We start from the raw sequence: 19,813 nt of genomic DNA on the forward strand, positions 1-19,813 counted from the left end.
GGAGGCGGGTTGCCTCACATCCTTTAAAAAGTACTTGGATGAGCACTTGGCACATCAAAACATTCAAGGCTATGAGCCAGGTGCTGGTAAATGGGATTAGGCAGGTAGGTCAGGTGTTTCTCACGTGTTGGTGCAGACTCGATGGGTCGAAGGGCCTCTTCTACACTGTGTGATTCTGTGATTCTGTGATTCTGATTGTCATAAAAACCCATCTGGTTCACTAATGCCCTTCAGGAAATCTGTTGTCCTTAGCTGGTCTGGCCAACATGTGACTCCAGACCCGCAGCAACGTGGTTGACTCTTAAATTCCCTCTGAACAAGGGCAATTAGGAATGGGCAGTGACACCCATGTCCCATGAATGAATATTTAAAAAAAGCTATGAGTAAATATAAATAGACATTTCAGTTATTTATCTTTAAAAATTGGCACTTTGATAGGGTTATAGTAAAAGCTGTTCTTAAAGTTTTTTCACACATGCCAATCTAACTATAGGGGTCATTGGTTCTGTACAGTGTGTATACGTACTGGAAGAGTTATGAGTTGGCATGGAGAGTATGAGGAAGTGGGTGCAGGGGCATGGGTTGGCATGGAGAGCTTTGAGAGGCCGTTGAGGATGGGTATTGTGGGTTGGCAGAGGGGAGCATATGTAAGACCTTTTGAAGTTATCTTTCAAAAAGTTCTGTCATCCGGACTATGGTTCCTGACACCCCTGAGAAGCCATCAACCTTGAGCGCTTGAGAAACTGGCCCAACTCCATGAAAATTGTGGGAAACCAGGAAAGGCCTCCATCCATTGGAGCTGGCCAGGTTGGGAATGCAGGTGCGAGCTCGCACCCTTCTCCCATGCTAGCAAAAATTGGGGGTGCCAGGAATAGGGGCTAGAATCCTGGAATTGGGTCCCATGCCACATCTCTAAAGGTCCACAGAGTCTCCCTGGCTCTTCAAAAATCCATCGCATGGTCTCCACTGTGTGCAAGTTCAGTGAGAACTTGCCAGTTAATTTCATCAGCAAGAAAACTCAATGTCCATTAAGTGGCCTCCCAGCCTCAAAAGCATAAAGTGGAATGGTACAACTCCCTGAACACAAGCCTTAATTTTATTGCGTAGCAGCGCCAGTTAATGTGTTTGCATGAAATTGTTTTCTGTGCTGTTTTAACACAGTTGGCTCTTTAAAAAGAAATGAACTCATTTGTATTAAAGCAGTACACAAAAGAATTTTATAAATAAATTATTAACCAGCGTGCTGTCAGAAGAAAATAAACCTCCTGCCGAAGAAGAAAAAGATGGATGGGAGTCCTGACTGACAGATTTGGATATTGTCAGGTAACAAGTAAAAAGTGAGAAACTGCGACTGGAAGCTGAGGTCTTAAAGGTTTAGGAGGATTTAGGATTGGCTGTGGCAGGTGCTCAGAGCACAGAAAGCAGCTGTTGCCTAGTGACAGGCACATGATTTTATAACTTGTAAGAGAAAAGGGCTGTTAGAATCCATTGAATTGAAATAGACATATCACAAATAATGCTTTGTTCTTGCAAAATGAATAATTAATTAGTGATTTGTGGCTTGCTGTGAACCAGGGTAGGATAATAATTCATCCTAACTGACAATAAAACTAATTATATTTATTTGAGCTGATAGTTGACTTACTCAAAAATCACATTAAGTGAGCTCTATCTTGGAGGTGCATATTACTTCCACATGTTAGCCCTGATTTTAACTCTTGGCCAGGAATTGTGCAGGCAGGAGCTGAGATGGACAGTTTACTTTCAGGCTTCCTCTGCACAGTCTCTGTCAGTCTTCCGTCTGAAGCTGGCACACAGTGATAGCTGGCTACATGTGCTGAGAGCAGGATTTTGGATGTCAATAAACCAATACCAATTACCCAAAGGAACAATCCTCTACCGTAAGGTAAGAAGTTGGTGGGAGGGTCAATAGTTGTAGGAGTGTCTTGCAGCTAGGGCAAAAGGGAAATAAGGCCATGGCAGGAGAGGCCCAAGGTTTCCTTATGGGGCCAAGAGGATCATAATAGAGCTGAATTTACTGTACCTGGAAATAATCAATGTTAGTCAATTGTTGGACTTGCCCTTGCCCATTTATTTTTTATGACCGTTTGCACTGAAAATTGCTAGAGTTCTAATGCATACACTCTTTACAAGACATCGGAGATCTGTGTGAACAAGGAAAACAGCTGTGTGTCTCCATAATCAAGAAAGATTGAAGGATTGTTAATAAACAGCACAGACACTGAACAAGGAAGTCTAAGTTAAAATAGTGAATTCAATGTCAAATCAGGTACAGAAGTGAAATAAAAAGTGAAGAAAAGATTGAACTAAATGAGAGAGAAAAAAGAGGCAGAAAAAAAAATACGTTTTGCTAAAAATTTCCAGCAACAATTAAAACCTGAAGAAATAAGATTTCATGCTTGTAAAAGTGTATTTTCAGTTCTAGAGAGGTTGTTCATTAATATTTAAGACTTATCACATTGTTAAGGGTACTTTGACTGAAATGGACAAGCCCTAGCTTTCTGTGGTGAGCTTAGTTTGTATATGTGATGTAAATATAAGAACTTCACGCTGTTTTATAATTTGAGTAGGAACCTGATGACTGATGCTGTTTTTACGGAACAGCACATCTTGGACAGCAATGTCTGGAATTTTGCATTTAACTGTGCATCTGCACTAGCCAAAAATCTCTGTCCATAAATAACAGTGAGCACTAACAGTTTTGCAGTGAATTTTTACACATGATTTTCTGCTCACAAAAGAAATGGAAAAATACCTGCGATATATTGAATTGGGGGAGGTGGTGGCATATTGGTATTGTTATTGATTAGTATTCTAGAGACCCAGGGTAATGTTCCTGGGAACTGGGTTTGAATCCCACCATGGCAGATGGAGAAATTTGAATTCAATAAAAATCTGGAATTAAAAGTCTGATGATGACCATGAAACCATTGTTGATTGTTGCAAAACCCCATCTGGTTCACTAATGGCCTTTAGGGAAGGAAATCTACTGTCCTTACCTGGTCTGGCCTACATGTGGCTACAGACCCACAGAAATGTGGTTGACTCTTAAATGCCCTCTGAATAAGGGCAATTAGGGATGGGCAATAAATGCTGGCGTAGCCAGTGACGCCCACATCCCATGAACGAATTTTTAAAAATATAGACTGATTTCAATTTTTCCTCATCCAATATCAGTCTTTTCAGTAGTTCAAATCTTAATCTTGGTGGTTTACCAATAATTGAAAAGCCCTGAGAAAACCATATATTTGCTCCTTTTCTTTAAAATCTAGGGTATGATTCAAATTGATAAAATGAATTGTCAGTTACAGGTTGAATTAATTACATCCTCACTCAATGGTCTCACTGGTTTTAAGCTTTTCTTTGTCAGTTCAAGTGCATGGTGGTACTAGTTTCATTTTTCCCCTGCCTCGTATTCGTACAAAGCCCATGATGCTTCTGCTGAGCCCTTTATTTCTTATCAAAAACAGAATTACCTGGAAAAACTCAGCAGGTCTGGCAGCATCGGCGGAGAAGAAAAGAGTTGACGTTTCGAGTCCTCATGACCCTTCGACAGAACTTGAGTTCGAGTCCAAGAAAGAGTTGAAATATAAGCTGGTTTAAGGTGTGTGTGTGGGGGGCGGAGAGATAGAGAGAGAGAGAGGTGGAGGTGGGGGCGGTGTGGTTGTAGGGACAAACAAGCAGTGATAGAAGCAGATCATCAAAAGATGTCAATGACAACAGTACAATAGAACACATAGGTGTTAAAGTTAAAGTTAGTGATATTATCTAAACGAATGTGCTAATTAAGAATGGATGGTAGGGCACTCAAGGTATAGCTCCAGTGGGGTTTTTTTTTAATTTTTTTTTTTAAATAATGGAAATAGGTGGGAAAAGGAAGATCTTTATAATTTATTGGAAAAAAAAGGAAGGGGGAAAAAGAAAGGGGGTGGGGATGGGGGCGGGAGCTCACGACCTAAAGTTGTTGAATTCAATATTCAGTCCGGAAGGCTGTAAAGTGCCTAGTCGGAAGATGAGGTGTTGTTCCTCCAGTTTGCGTTGGGCTTCCCCCATCCCCACCCCCTTTCTGTTTCCCCCTTCCTTTTTTTTCCAATAAATTATAAAGATTTTCCTTTTCCCACCTATTTCCATTATTTCACTATACCCCCTGACCTTCCCCTCTCTGATGCTGAACGTTCAGTGCTCAGCAAAGGACTTAGTTTCATACCCTTACGCCCTCACCTCAATGAATTTCGGGCTCGGCATGATACTGAACTCTTCTTCTGCCGTCTTCGTCTCCGGGCTCACTTCTTTGGGCAGGAGTCCTCTCCCAGTTCAACGGATCCTTTTACCCATCTCCAATATTCTCCCTCCACCTGGACCCCTCCCTCTGGATTCTTACCTTCTCTCGATCTTTTCATTGAGAACTGTCGGCGCGACAGTAGTCGTCTCAATTTCTCTGCTCCTCTCACCCATTCTAACCTGTCTCTCTCTGAACTTACTGCACTCCATTCTCTCAGGTCCAACCCTGACATTGTCATCAAACCCGCTGACAAGGGTGGTGCTGTTGTTGTCTGGCGCACTGACCTCTACCTCGCGGAGGCTGAGCGTCAACTCGCAGACACTTCCTCCTAACTCTCCCTGGACCATGACCCCACCACTGAACATCAAGCCATTGTTTCCAGGACTGTCACTGACCTCATCTCCTCTGGGGATCTCCCTCCCACAGCTTCCAACCTGATAGTCGCCCAACCTCGGATGGCCCGCTTCTATCTCCTACCCAAAATCCACAAACAGAACTGCCCCGGTAGACCGATTGTCTCAGCTTGCTCCTGCCCCACAGAACTCATTTCTCGTTATCTTGACTCCCTTCTCTCTCCCCTTGTCCAGTCCCTTCCCACCTACATCCGTGATTCCTCTGACACCTTACGTCACATCAACAATTTCCAGTTCCCTGGCCCCAACCGCTTCCTCTTCACCATGGACGTCCAGTCCCTCTACACCTCCATCCCCCACCAGGATGGTCTGAGGGCCCTTAGCTTCTTCCTCGAACAGAGGCCCGAACAATCCCCATCCACCACTACTCTCCTCCGTCTGGCTGAACTTGTTCTCACACTGAACAATTTCTCCTTCAACTCCTCTCACTTCCTCCAAATAAAAGGTGTGGCTATGGGTACCTGCATGGGCCCCAGCTATGCCTGTCTCTTTATGGGGTATGTGGAACATTCCTTGTTGCAGTCCTACTCCGGCCCCCTTCCACAACTCTTTCTCCGCTACATCGATGATTACTTCGGTGCCGCTTCATGCTCTCGTCGGGACTTGGAAAAATTTATTAATTTTGCTTCCAATCTCCACCCCTCCATCATTTTCAAGTGGTCCATCTCTGACCCTTCCCTTCCCTTCTTTGACCTCTCTGTCTCAATCTCTGGTGATAGACTGTCCACCAATATCCATTACAAACCCACCGACTCCCACAGCTATCTCGACTACAGCTCCTCACAGCCTGCTTCCTGTAAGGACTCCATCCCATTCTCTCAGTTCCTTCGCCTCCGTCGCATCTGTTCCGATGATGCTACCTTCAAAAACAGTTCCTCTGACATGTCCTCCTTCTTCCTTAACCGAGGTTTTCCACCCACGGTCATTGACAGGGCCCTCAACCGTGTCCAGCCCATCTCCCGCGCATCCGCCCTCACGCCTTCTCCTCCCTCCCAGAAACATGATAGGGTCCCCCTTGTCCTCACTTATCACCCCACCAGCCTCCGCATTCAAAGGATCATCCTCCACCATTTCCGCCAACTCCAGCATGATGCCACCACAAAACACATCTTCCCTTCACCCCCCTTATCGGCATTCCGTAGGGATCGCTCCCTCTGGGACACCCTGGTCCACTCCTCTATCACCCCCTACTCCTCAACCCCCTCCTATGGCACCACCCCATGCCCACGCAAATGATGCAACACTTGCCCCTTCACTTCCTCTCTCCTCACCGTCCAAGGACCCAAACACTCCTTTCAAGTGAAGCAGCATTTCACTTGCATTTCCCCCAACTTAGTCTACTGCATTCGTTGCTCCCAATGTGGTCTCCTCTACATTGGAGAGACCAAACGTAAACTGGGCGACTCTTTGCAGAACACCTGCGATCTGTCCGCAAGAATGACCCAAACCTCCCTGTCGCTTGCCATTTTAACACTCCACCCTGCTCTCTTGCCCACATGTCTGTCCTTGGCTTGCTGCATTGTTCCAGTGAAGCCCAACGCAAACTGGAGGAACAACACCTCATCTTCCGACTAGGCACTTTACAGCCTTCCGGACTGAATATTGAATTCAACAACTTTAGGTCGTGAGCTCCTTCCCCCATCCCCACCCCCTTTCTGTTTCCCCCTTCCTTTTTTTTCCAATAAATTATAAAGATTTTCATTTTCCCACCTATTTCCATTAATTAAAAAAAAATAAAATAAAAAAAAACCCCACTAGAGCTATACCTTGAGTGCCCTACCATCCATTCTTTATTAGCACATTTGTTTAGATAATATCACCAACTTTAACTTTAACACCTATGTGTTCTATTGTACTATTGTCGTTGACATCTTTTGATGATCTGCTTCTATCACTGCTTGTTTGTCCCTACAACCACACCCCCCCCATCTCTCTCTCTCTCTCTATCTCTCCGCCCCCCACACACACACCTTAAACCAGCTAATATTTCAACTCTTTCTTGGACTCGAACTCAAGTTCTGTTGAAGGGTCATGAGGACTCGAAACGTCAACTCTTTTCTTTTATCACTGCTTGTTTGTCCCTACAACCACACCGCCCCCCCTCCACCTCTCTCTCTCTCTCTATCTCTCCGCCCCCCACACACACACCTTAAACCAGCTTATATTTCAACTCTTTCTTGGACTCGAACTCAAGTTCTGTCGAAGGGTCATGAGGACTCGAAACGTCAACTCTTTTCTTCTCCACCGATGCTGCCAGACCTGCTGAGTTTTTCCAGGTAATTCTGTTTTTGTTTTGGATTTCCAGCATCCGCAGTTTTTTTGTTTTTATCTTTATTTCTTATGTTGCTCCTCTGGAGGCTCAATTTAAACCAAGTTTAGATGTGTTTCTCAGGAGAGAGAGGGAATAGGTTATGGTAAGCAATCAGTAAGACAATGCTGTATTCATATGATATATTATAAAAAAACAACAACAATACACTATTGAAATAGCTCACTGTTCTTTTCAAAGTTTCGATGGAGTTTTTTGATGAATGCAATTTTGAAGCTTCAGGTCAATGCAGTCCTTCCCGTAACTATCATATGGAAACTAGTGGGCAGACAGAAAACAAATGATACAGGGAAGCTAGCAGTCTTTATATTTTGCCAAACAATTCATAGAGTCCCCTTAATGTAAGAAAACATCTCAAAGCACGTCACAGGGGCATTACAAAACATAACACTAAGCTATGTAAGGAGGTATGAGGACAGTTGACCAAAAGGGCTAGACTTTAAAGAGTTTTATTAAAAGAGGGAAGCGAGGTAGAGAGGCTGAAAGGTTTATGGGGGGAATTCCAGAGGTTAGGACCCAAGCAGTTGAAGGTATGCTTACAAGTGGAGAAGTGACTAAAATCATGGATGCTCATGAGGCCAGGATTTGAGCAGTGCAGATGTCTCATGTGGTTGTGAGCTGGAGAAGAATACAGAGATAGAGAAGGGAGAGGCCATGGAAGGATTTGAAAACAGGAATGAGAATTTTTAAGATCAAGTTGTTGTTTAATCGGGGGGAAGTGTAGTTCAGGGAGCATTGGATGATGAGTCAACAGGATTTGGTGCAAATTAGGACACAGGCAACAACATTTTGGAAGTCCTCAAGATTACAGAGAGTAAAACATGGGTAGCCAGCCAGGAGTACATTGCAATAACCAACTCTAGAGGTAAGGCATGGATAAGGATTTCAGCATCAGATTAGCTGAGGCGGGAATGAGTTGCGCCACGTTACAGAGGTACACATATATAGTTGAAAGCTCAAATTGCGGTAAAATATGACACCAAGGTCACAGTTGTCAGGGAGAGGAATGGAGTCGGTAGCTAGGGAGTGGAGTTTGTGGTAGAGACTGAAGATAATAGGCATAATCTTATGGAGGCCACAGAGGTCTTGGCTGCCAGCTGGAGAGCTGGCAAGAGCCCTGTGTTGTCTCATTTTGAGAAAGTTCACCACACTTCGTGCCACTCAGTCATTTAACAGGCCAACAGTGGGCCTTCCCCCAGGGTCAAGGACTCTAGAGACAGAAATACTGCCTGGCAAGAGTCTTCAGTACTCAGTAGCGCCACAGAGGAGGTGGTGGCTGCTGCCAGTACTACACCTACCCAAGGCCTTTGATTGATAAGCGACCCAAGCACAGGTGAGTACTGGTGGAAGGGTGTTCGAGGGAGAGGTGTGGTGAAGGGATCAGCAGCAAGGGCAGGGGGGTGACTTTCAGTGGGCCTCACCGTTTCTGATCCTGGGTCCCTCATTAAGGAGCTGGGTGCCATTGAATGAGGAATCCCCCCCTCCCCCACTGGGAGCTAGCAATGGGTTTGCTTGTTGTGCTTCCTGCATGGCGAGCCTTCTGCCTGCTATTGCCTTAATACCAGTAGCAGCAAGATGAAGCCCTTGAGTGGGCATTAACTGAGCACTTCAGGGTCTCAATTAGTGGCAGGGCAGGAAATTGTCCAGGGGTTTTCCCACTATGGTCTTAACCAGAGTGGAGGCGTGAAGGTGATGGGGTCCACACCTCCCCCATCAAACACGCCACAGGGGTGGACACAAGATTCAACCCAATGACTTCCGCCTTCCCAACATTTAATTAGAGGAAGTGTCTGCTCATCCAGTTAGATAAGTAGTCTGACAATTTAGAGACAGTGAAGAGAGCAAGGGAGGTGTTGATGAGGTGGAATGGGTTGTCATCAGTGTACATGTGAAAACTGACATTGTCTTCAGATGATGTCACTGAGGGGCAGCATTAGGAGGGGGCCTAGGGTAAATGCTTCAGGACACCAGAGGTATTGTTATGGGAATGGGAATGGAAGTCATTGATGAAGATTCTCTGCCTATGATTGGATAGGTGAGAATGGAACCAGGCAAGAGCTGCTCCCGCCCAGCTGGATGACGGTGGAGAGACGTTGGAGGTGAATGCTGTGGGCAAGCATTGAAGACTGCAGACAGGGTGAGAAGAATGAGGAGGTATAGTTTACCTTTATCATATCATATACTGACTTCCTTCTGGGAAATTAGTTGCATCAAATAGCTTCACATGAAAACATTCCAAGACAGTATTTATATATAGTATTTTATACACTAAGCCAAAAGAATTACTTTAAGAATACAGTTACTGTCAGCCTTTAAAACTTATAATATTTTGTTTTATCTGAAGTGTCATATCAAAACTTATAAAATATCAGTTAGCATGTTAGAACTCACCTCCTATTACACAGAAATGATACAATGGCCCAGATCTTCCAATCTACGGATGATCAGACGCTGGACATATCCCAGAAGATGCGCTACAGGACACCTCAGAAGTCCCAATGTAAGGACTCCGCAGGAATTGCCCAAGAAGTTTCAACCCCTGCTACTCAGAAGCCTCTGAAAAAGTCTCCAACTCTGACTTAGGGTGTAATTTTCCATCTCCATTGGCACTGGGCGTCATGGCAGGCATGAGTGGACAATATGGCAGGAGGGCCAAAAATCAATTTCATAACGTTGTGAAACCACCTTGCGAGCGTGCGCCGTACGTCATTGGCAGGCCGCCTCTCCAGCCGCTCGTCAATGGCGGGCCGCCTCTCCAGCCGCTCATCAATGGCGGGCCACCTCTCCTGCCGCCGCTCGTCAGGAACATCACTTTAATACATCTGCAGCCAATTGTAAGCCCTGCTCACCGGAATCATCCCCCACGCTGGACCATCTGGGCATATTGGCACGATTGCATGCTGACATCTTTCACAACTGTACATAAGTGACATGCACCCAGTGAGCTGCACTCGCTTGGGTTGAGTGATGAAATGGTTGCCTTACCCTGGTGGCAAGGATGAGGTCATTCATCTGTTTTCTGCACTGGATGGCCAACCTCTTATGTGCAGCATTGGCGCTGACCACGTCTACCATGGCCTCCCAAGCCAGAGTGCTGAGATTGATGGGCCTCCTGCGGGCCAGGGTGGGGTTAGAGGACATTGCGGTGACACCACCAGAAGGTGTCTCAGGAATGTGTCACTGAATCAAGGGGGCTGCACTCTTCTTGGCTTTTGGGGCCATGTCTTCACCAGTGCCTTCCTGGGCTGCAAGTGTTGAGAAGTGTGTGTGTGCGGCTGCAGATTAAATATGCGTGAGGAAGCGGCAAGGTAGCAGCATGGCGGGCAAATCGGAAGCCGCCCGCCAGCAAGATGGAGTGTTTCCTGTGGCTGCATAATTAATGAGGCAAGAAAACCTGCCATTGCAGCTGATGGGTAAAACGGCTTTTTCCTGTCCGCCACTGCACTACATGCAAATCTGGGACAATTCGCCCTTAGAGTCGGAAACTTTGGACACTTCTGACTTACAAAAAAACCATGTCTAACTCCTGGGTGACTGTACAACTGACCCCAACCCCTGCACAACCAACTCCCCACTGAATCCCCCAGCTCCTTCTGACCCCCTCGATACTTGCCCCTGGGGCAGAATATACTCCTCCACCCCACGGTGGGTTTTGTAGAGGGTGGGGCTAGAAAATTTGGTCAGAGGCCAAAAATTTGGAAACCCAGTGCTAGGAAAACAGTTTGGAATTTTCCCCTCACCACTTTCATGGCAGGCGGATGGTAGATTAGGTTTCCCGCTAATCCATGGCAGGAACCCCATTTGCATGCATTACCACCTCATGAATGCTCATCAAAAATGCTACTCGCCAGAATGATTTTTATTCATTCAAGGGGTATGGGCTTTGCTGACTAAGCCAGCATTTATTGACCATCCCTAATTGCCCTTGAGAAGGTGGTGGTGAGCTGTCTTCCTGAACTACTGCAGTCCATGTAGTGTAGGCACACCCATAGTGCTGTTAGGGAGGGAGTTCCTGGATTTTGACTCAGTGACAGCGAAGGAACGGTGATATATTTCCAAGTCAGGATGGCGAGTGACTTGGAGGAGAAGATGCAGGTGGTCGTGTTCCCATGTTTCTGCTGCCCTTGTAGATGGTAGCAGATGTGGGTTTGGAGGTTGCAGTCTAAGGAGCCTTGGCGAGTTTCTGTGGTGCATCTTGTAGATGGCACACATTGCTGCTACTGTGCATTGGTGGTGGAGGGAGTAAATGTTTGTGGATGGGGTGCCAATCAAGCAGGCTGCTTTGTCCTGGATGACGTCAAGCTTCTTGAGTGTTGCTGGAGCTGCTCATCCAGGCAAGGGCAGAGTATTCCATCACACTCCTGACTCCCCTCAGGTTATGCCCAGCACTTCTCGTTGAATGCTGTTTTTCTGTTTTTGCTTCTCATTGTATCACCAGGCCCTTTGAACTCCACCTCTTCTAACAATAAAACCCCTTTCATGGTACCAAATTTATCAATAACATAAACATATTGCTTGGTGTCTCCCAGACAGGTGCAAGATTTCACTCCCCTTCTTTGAATGCTCTATTCAACAAAATGCAAACTCCTCTACCTCTGTGTTTACATATCAATACTACTATATATAAAAGCACCCAGACAAACTAGCTTTAATCCAATTAAGACACACAAGGGCACACCCACAGACTAAACCTCTATTAAAAAAAAAAAATTTCCAATAACATTATATACATTAAAAGCTTCATGACACCAAAGTGGGGGAAGTTGGAGCCTGACACGAAAGTCAGGAATGCAGACACAGTAGGGGTTGGCATGGGAACAGAACTACATGAATTGGAAGGGAAGCACGCAGACTCAGGAATATGAGGAGTGTGGTATTGTTAATTTGGCACAAGGGGTAAGGCTTGCACAAAGACTCATGGAGGTAGGAGAGGGGAAAGGATTGCACATGGGTGAGGTGTTGCACAGAGACTCATGGAGTGGGGGGGAGCGGGGGAAGGAGGGACACTGTGTTGTCAACAGTCAGGAAGGAATGGTACAGCAAAGAGAAAGACAGTCATAGTCCTGGCCTCGGGCCAAGTAGTGAATAGTGAAGTCAGTCCAGGGGCTTAGTGCATCTAATAGTGAGGGTACAAGAGTGAAGTCAGCCCTGGGCTTTGTGGTCCATGATATGGGGTCATGAATGGCTTGCACGTTGTAGTGCTGCTCCAGGAAGGGGTAAGGGCTGTGTGCTCAATTGGGAAAAAGCACAGCTTGGTGTTTAAGGTATGGTCATGGTCTTACTGTCACTGGCCATGATCTTGTCTGTCTTGATACTGGGCTGCAGATAGGATGGTGAGGATTAGGGGAGGCATCTGCAGTCTGTAAAGTGGGAAACGTAATGCAGAGGGGGTTATGTGAAACATTCCTTGGAGGATCTCTCTGTACGTGACCATGCACACAGCCTTGAGATGGGGAGGGGTGAGTTCTACAGTGGGCTATAGGATATCTACAATTATGGGTTCAGGTGGAAGGGTTGGAATATCGATCATAAGGACTATGGGACCCAGGATCATTGGGGGAGGCTATAGAATAACAGGATGGAACTCTACCTATACACCATGGGTTTCCAGGAAGACAGAAGGAATAGTAACAGTCACAGAGGGAGGGTTGAAGCTGGTATCATAGTAGAATCTGAGCACCACCATCTTGGCAAGTTGAAATTATGGTGCAGTCAGAAATCAAAACTGGAAAAGAGTCTGGATGGGAGGCGTTGGAGTCAGTGTGGAGAGAGCCCAGGGCTGCACAAGGGGCCTCATTCCATGGGGCAGCCTCAAACAGTTTACACTCAAAACATTGAAATGAAGTTAGAGCTGAGGGAAAAGTCGAAGATCTTCTTGAGAAGGTTTCATTGGAACCATTGCCATTTTTAGCTCTTTAAAGATAGACTACAAGAGCTATTGGCCTCACAAAACAGTCGCTCCATTTCAGTATTAACACAAAGCAAAGGGAAAATTGGGAGTCCAGGCAGCAGTTAAGGAGGCACAGCTGCTGTATATATGACAGGTCATCAACGCAAACCCCTAATGTGCTTTCTCCAATTGGCATGGATAATGGGTCAAAGGGTATCTAGTCATTGTTCTTGTGCAAGTTAGCTTTAGTCAGAATGCCATATTTGAGATTGGAGGAGTGAGTTTGATGAAGTGGCGCATGTCATTAATCTGTTCCAACCTTTGTGGGATTGAGATGTTAAGTGTCAGAGTTGCATCTTGGTCACCTCACTCTGTGAGTTTGTGCCTCAGCTACAAGGCCATATCAGTGATAAGGCAAGTAGTACAGACGCAACTTGATACCATCACAGTGCCTTGTTGTTTGCGTATGGGAGCTTTAGCATCTTTCCCCGTGATTCATTACTCTGTTATACCTATCATTCCACAGAGGACAGGAGAAAACAATAATAGATCCTGAGCTCAATGTTGCCATCTTGATGGTGCTTATGGAATGGAAGAGGAGAAGAAGGGCCTGGTGCAGCTTCTGTAGGATACCTCACTTGAGGGTTCAGGGTCCCGGGGAGCCCCAGCAACAACCAGAGGATGAGGAGGTTAGGCTGTACCATGGAACAAAAACAGAATTACCTGGAAAAACTCAGCAGGTCTGGCAGCATCGGCGGAGAAGAAAAGAGTTGATGTTTCGAGTCCTCATGACCCTACGACAGAACTTGAGTTCGAGTCCAAGAAAGAGTTGAAATATAAGCTGGTTTAAGGTGTGTGTGTGGGGGGCAGAGAGAGAGAGAGAGAAGTGGAGGGGGGGTGTGGTTGTAGGGACAAACAAGCAGTGATAGAAGCAGATCATCAAAAGATGTCAACAACAATAGAACAAAAGAACACATAGGTGTTAAAGTTGGTGATATTATCTAAACGAATGTGCTAATTAAGAATGGATGGTAGGGCACTCAAGGTATAGCTCTAGTGGGGGTGGGGAGAGCATAAAAGATTTTTTTAAAAATTTAAAAAAAAATAGGTGGGAAAAGGAAAATCTTTATAATTTATTGGAAAAAAAAAGGAAGGGGGAAACAGAAAGGGGGTGGGGATAGTGGAGGGAGCTCACGACCTAAAGTTGTTGAATTCAATATTCAGTCCGGAAGGCTGTAAAGTGCCTAGTCGGAAGATGAGGTGTTGTTCCTCCAGTTGGCGTTGGGCTTCACTGGAACAATGCAGCAAGCCAAGGACAGACATGTGGGCAAGAGAGCAGGGTGGAGGTTTGAATCATTCTTACGGACAGACCCGCTTCTATCTCCTACCCAAATCCACAAACAGAACTGCCCCGGTAGACCGATCATCTCAGCTTGCTCCTGCCCCACAGAACTCATTTCCCGTTATCTCGACTCCCTTCTCTCTCCCCTTGTCCCTTCCCACCTACATCCGTGATTCCTCTGACACCTTACGTCACATCAACAATTTCCAGTTCCCTGGCCCCAACCGCTTCCTCTTCACCATGGACGTCCAATCCCTCTACACCTCCATCCCCCACCAGGATGGTCTGAGGGCCCTTAGCTTCTTCCTCGAACAGAGACCCGAACAATCCCCATCTACCACTACTCTCCTCCGTCTGGCTGAACTTGTTCTCACACTGAACAATTTCTCTTTCAACTCCTCTCACTTCCTCCAAATAAAAGGTGTGGCTATGGGTACCCGCATGGGCCCCAGCTATGCCTGTCTCTTTATGGGGTATGTGGAACATTCCTTGTTGCAGTCCTACTCCGGCCCCCTTCCACAACTCTTTCTCCGGTACATCGATGATTACATTGGTGCCGCTTCATGCTCTTGTCGGGACTTGGAAAAATTTATTAATTTTGCTTCCAATCTCCACCCCTCCATCATTTTCACGTGGTCCATCTCTGACACTTCCCTTCCCTTCTTTGACCTCTCTGTCTCAATCTCTGGTGATAGACTGTCCACCAATATCCATTGCAAACCCACCGACTCCCACAGCTATCTCGACTACAGCTCCTCACGCCCCGCTTCCTGTAAGGACTCCATCCCATTCTCTCAGTTCCTTCGCCTCCGTCGCATCTGTTCCGATGATGCTACCTTCAAAAACAGTTCCTCTGACATGTCCTCCTTCTTCCTTAACCAAGGTTTTCCACCCACGGTCGTTGACAGGGCCCTAAACCGTGTCTGGCCCATCTCCCGCGCATCCGCCCTCACGTCTTCTCCTCCTTCCCAGAAACATGATAGGGTCCCCCTTGTCCTCACTTATCACCCCACCAGCCTCCGCATTCAAAGGATCATCCTCCGCCATTTCCGCCAACTCCAGCATGATGCCACCACAAAACACATCTTCCCTTCACCCCCCCTATCGGCATTCCGTAGGGATTGCTCCCTCCGGGACACCCTGGTCCACCCCTCCATCACCCCCTACTCCTCAACCCCCTCCTATGGCACCACCCCATGCCCACGCAAATGATGCAACACTTGCCCCTTCACTTCCTCTCTCCTCACCGTCCAAGGACCCAAACACTCCTTTCAAGTGAAGCAGCATTCCACTTACATTTCCCCCAACTTAGTCTACTGCATTCGTTGCTCCCAATGTGGTCTCCTCTACATTGGAGAGACCAAATGTAAACTGGGCGACCGCTTTGCAGAACGCCTGCGGTCTGTCCGCAAGAATGACCCAAACCTCCCTGTCGCTTGCCATTTTAACACTCCACCCTGCTCTCTTGCCCACATGTCTGTCCTTGGCTTGCTGCATTGTTCCAGTGAAGCCCAACGCAAACTGAAGGAACAACACCTCATCTTCCGACTAGGCACTTTACAGCCTTCCGGACTGAATATTGAATTCAACAACTTTAGGTCGTGAGCTCCCTCCACCATCCCCACCCCCTTTCTGTTTCCCCCTTTTTTTTCCAATAAATTATAAAGATTTTCCTTTTCCCACCTATTTTTTTTTAAATTTTTAAAAAAATCTTTTATGCTCTCCCCACCCCTACTAGAGCTATACCTTGAGTGCCCTACCATCCATTCTTAATTAGCACATTCGTTTAGATAATATCACCAACTTTAACTTTAACACCTATGTGTTCTTTTGTTCTATTGTTGTTGACATCTTTTGATGATCTGCTTCTATCACTGCTTGTTTGTCCCTACAACCACACCCCCCCCTCCACCTCTCTCTCTCTCTCTCTCTCTCTCTCCGCCCCCCCACACACCTTAAACCAGCTTATATTTCAACTCTTTCTTGGACTCGAACTCAAGTTCTGTCGAAGGGTCATGAGGACTCGAAACGTCAACTCTTTTCTTCTCCGCCGATGCTGCCAGAGCTGCTGAGTTTTTCCAGGTAATTCTGTTTTTGTTTTTGTTAAGGATAGAGAAGAGTTTGGGAAACATGTAAGCCTCCTGTGTGTGGCAAGCCCTCCCCAGAAAGGGCTGAGGATGGAGTTTGTACAACATGATAGATGAGATAGTGGTGATGTGAAAGTTTCTGTGAGACAATCAGTGCTGATGTGTGTGTCCCACTGACGTTTGTGTGCGATCCCTGAAGAGTGTAGCCTTTTGAGTGCATGATGCCATGATGAGAGATATTGGAGTGAGCTGAACGTTCAGTCCCCTTGACGGAGCTGGTGAGATCATGCAGCCTCTTCCTGCACTGGGTAATGTTGCAGGGATGGCTGCCAGTCGCTCTGACCTGACTTGCCACGGCTTCCCAGGTTGGAGGGGTGAGGCTGGTGTGCTTCCTGGAGCCATCCCTTGGGAACATCACATCCCACCGTTGGCGCACTCCCCTTATCAAAGCCTCGAGGGAATCATGGCTAAATCCAGGTGCAGCCTTCTACTTTTGGTTTGCAGCCATCTCTATCAGTCTCCTGAAGACAGCTGGGCTGGAGAGAGTGAAACGCGTGTGCTCAAGTGGCGTTTAAGTATGGCGGCCAGGCCTTCGACCCCATTAGGTAACGGCAGAGCAGACAGATCAGCTCCTGACCCGGCAGGTGATTCAGAGAGATTGTTGCCTGTGCACAATTAATTAGATTCCGGCTCAAAATCGGGCGCGATTTCCCACCACTCCAACCAGCAGGAAACACGCTGCAGAACCCGCCCGCCACAGCACTTAGTTTCAAAAACAAAAATCCTGCTTAGTACATCTCAGAAAATCTATTTCTTGAAGCTTGCTTTTGTGCAAATACTAAATAATTCTAATAGATTGAAGAGAACATTTGAAAGAGTTGGCATCATTGGATATGCAGAAGCATATGTCACAATACTGTGCACAACTGTGGTGCCAAAATAATTACTGTTTTCAGAACTCACAGGAAATAGGGCAGGTATTGAGGCCACCCTCCCACATGGAATAAAAAGGAAATAACAGGTTTACGAGTGCTGCTTAGAGAAAGAGGGTTACGAAAGACAAGGAACAAAACAAGAAAATGCTGGAAACACTCAACAGGTCAGGCAGCATCTGAGGAGGGAACAGGCAAATAAACAATCACGTGGGTCCGTCAGCACAACTTCTCGGAGTTCTTATTACACAGTGGTAGCGTCCCACCTTCTGGCCCAGAAGTTCTGGGTTCAAGTCCCATACTAGGACTATTTGGTCATGGAAAGAATGTTCATGATGTGGTTCAACTGGCTGGTGTTTTGCCTGGGAATTCTTCCATCACTATTCCCTAAAAGGGGAAAAAAAACTCCCTGCGAAGGTATGCATAACAAAAATCACAACTCTGCCCCTCAGAAGCTCATAGAGGTCTACAGCACAGAAAAGGGCCCTTTGGCCCATCGAGTCTGCTTCGGTCAAACAAGTGCCTAACTATTCTAATCCCATTTTCCAGCACTAGGCCCATAGCCTTGTATGCCTTGGCATCGCAAGTTCACATCCAAATACTTCTTAAATGTTATGAGGGTTTCTGCCTCTACCACCCTTTCAGGCAATGAGTTCCAGATTCCCACCACCCTCTTAGTGAAAAAATTCTTCCTCACATCCCCTCTAAACCTCCTGCCCCTTATCTTAAATTTATTGCTCCTTATCTTAAATCTGTGTGTTTCCAGCATTTTCTGTTTGTGTTTTAGATTTTCAACACCTACAGTTTTCTAGCTTTTTGTTTTGGAAAGGTGAGATGGGTTTGTAACTAAATATTGAAGGAACCTGGACAGGGAGTCAGGGGAACAGTTTCTCATTATGTTCATGTGACAAAATTTGATCTATGTTTTCAATGAACAGGTTTTCAATTTTCCTATCATTGGTACACAGATGAAGTCTTTCTACAAGTTTCAAAATCAGCACAGAAGAGTAAAACATTTCCATGAATAAATCCAACTTTCAAGAGACTTCAAGTGAGAAGGGAAGCTGATAAGAGAAAGCAGAATCAATTACAATATATCAGATTGAATTTCAACAATAAATAAGATAAAATAAAGATGGAAAAATTACAACAATGGGTGGAATGTATATAAATGATGTGGAAATCAGAAAAAAATTGTGATGTTTGGGGCAGAGTTAAAATCATAGAAAATGATGAGTGACGGCTAGCTCAAGGTACCAATAACAAAACAGAGATAAAGGGTAGGTGAAAAAGGGTCAAGATCTGAGAGCTTAGACTAACAAAGGTAATTTTACTTAAAGGAGTGACATACCTTTCAATTTTGCTCTGATTTTCTCGTCATGCTTTGCTCTTTACAGTTCAGTGACATTCACATTAGTGGCAGTGTTGGCATAATTATCACCCACAGATGATACAGGTTGTTTAAAGTTTAAATTAAATTACCAGTAGTTAACCATAATTACTAAGTGGACAGAGAATTAGAATTGGCCTTTCTGGCAGATTGTATGCCTGATAGAAGCACTTAAATGAGAGGCTGTAAACAAAAGGTGAAAGCATAAGATATGGGGCCAGAATGCAGGTGTGAAGAGGCCAAATGAAAATGATGTCACTGGAGCCTGACTGCAATCTTAACCTCAGCTTTGCACGATGTGATGTCTTCCCTGCTTGGGAAGAGAGCCAGAAAATTACTTTTCATTTTTTGTATTTTCCAGGCTCTGTCACCAGGTCCCACAATGAAGCCTTGGGTCTTCTCTGCCTTGGGCTTCTCTACCCCTTGAAACCAGTCTGCGATCCTTTCCCAAACCCACTCCTGACCACCTAACTTAGTGATGGAGACTTTTCCTTTCAGTGCCCAATGTCAGCCTCCTGCCACCCGGTTTTAATGGTTGGTAGCTGCCTCTCGCCAATCCTCAGCTGTTTTGATTGGAGGTTGGACAGCAGTATACTAATAAGTGGAGGCTGTTAATTTTTAAAAAATTTACTTTACTCGGCCTTTCCTTGGTTGTGGATGCTGTTTCTGTTGGCTTTGGCCTGGCAGGGAAGCTGCCGTTGCTCCCCCCACTCAGGCTTCAGGTTAAAATAGCCGAATGGACCCTAGTGATATCATAGACATGTTTGGATTGAGTTGAAAGACCTTGTTGCCTACAATTTAAGATTGCACTCTGCCAAATCAGGAGGGAAATGGTGATTCTCCCACTCCAATTCTCCCACTCCCACTGACCTACTTACCTGTTTCTACAGTGTTAAAACTTCCCCAAGATTTTTAATGCAACATAGATGTGGAGAAGGTGGTAATAAAGTTAGTGGATAATTTTCTGAGAATTTGCAGTTGTCTTGCCCAGTGCCAGCACATATCAGAAAAAGGCAAGTGCACCGCTTGTGATTTTCTGATGTGCATTGGCAGTGAGTGAAGTTCTTCACTGCCAACGCATCAACGCATATTTGGAAAATTACCCCTTGCGTGTTGATGCAAAGAGA

The sequence above is a fragment of the Carcharodon carcharias genome, chromosome 3, assembly GCF_017639515.1.
Source record: "Carcharodon carcharias isolate sCarCar2 chromosome 3, sCarCar2.pri, whole genome shotgun sequence".
Lineage (NCBI taxonomy): Eukaryota > Metazoa > Chordata > Chondrichthyes > Lamniformes > Lamnidae > Carcharodon > Carcharodon carcharias.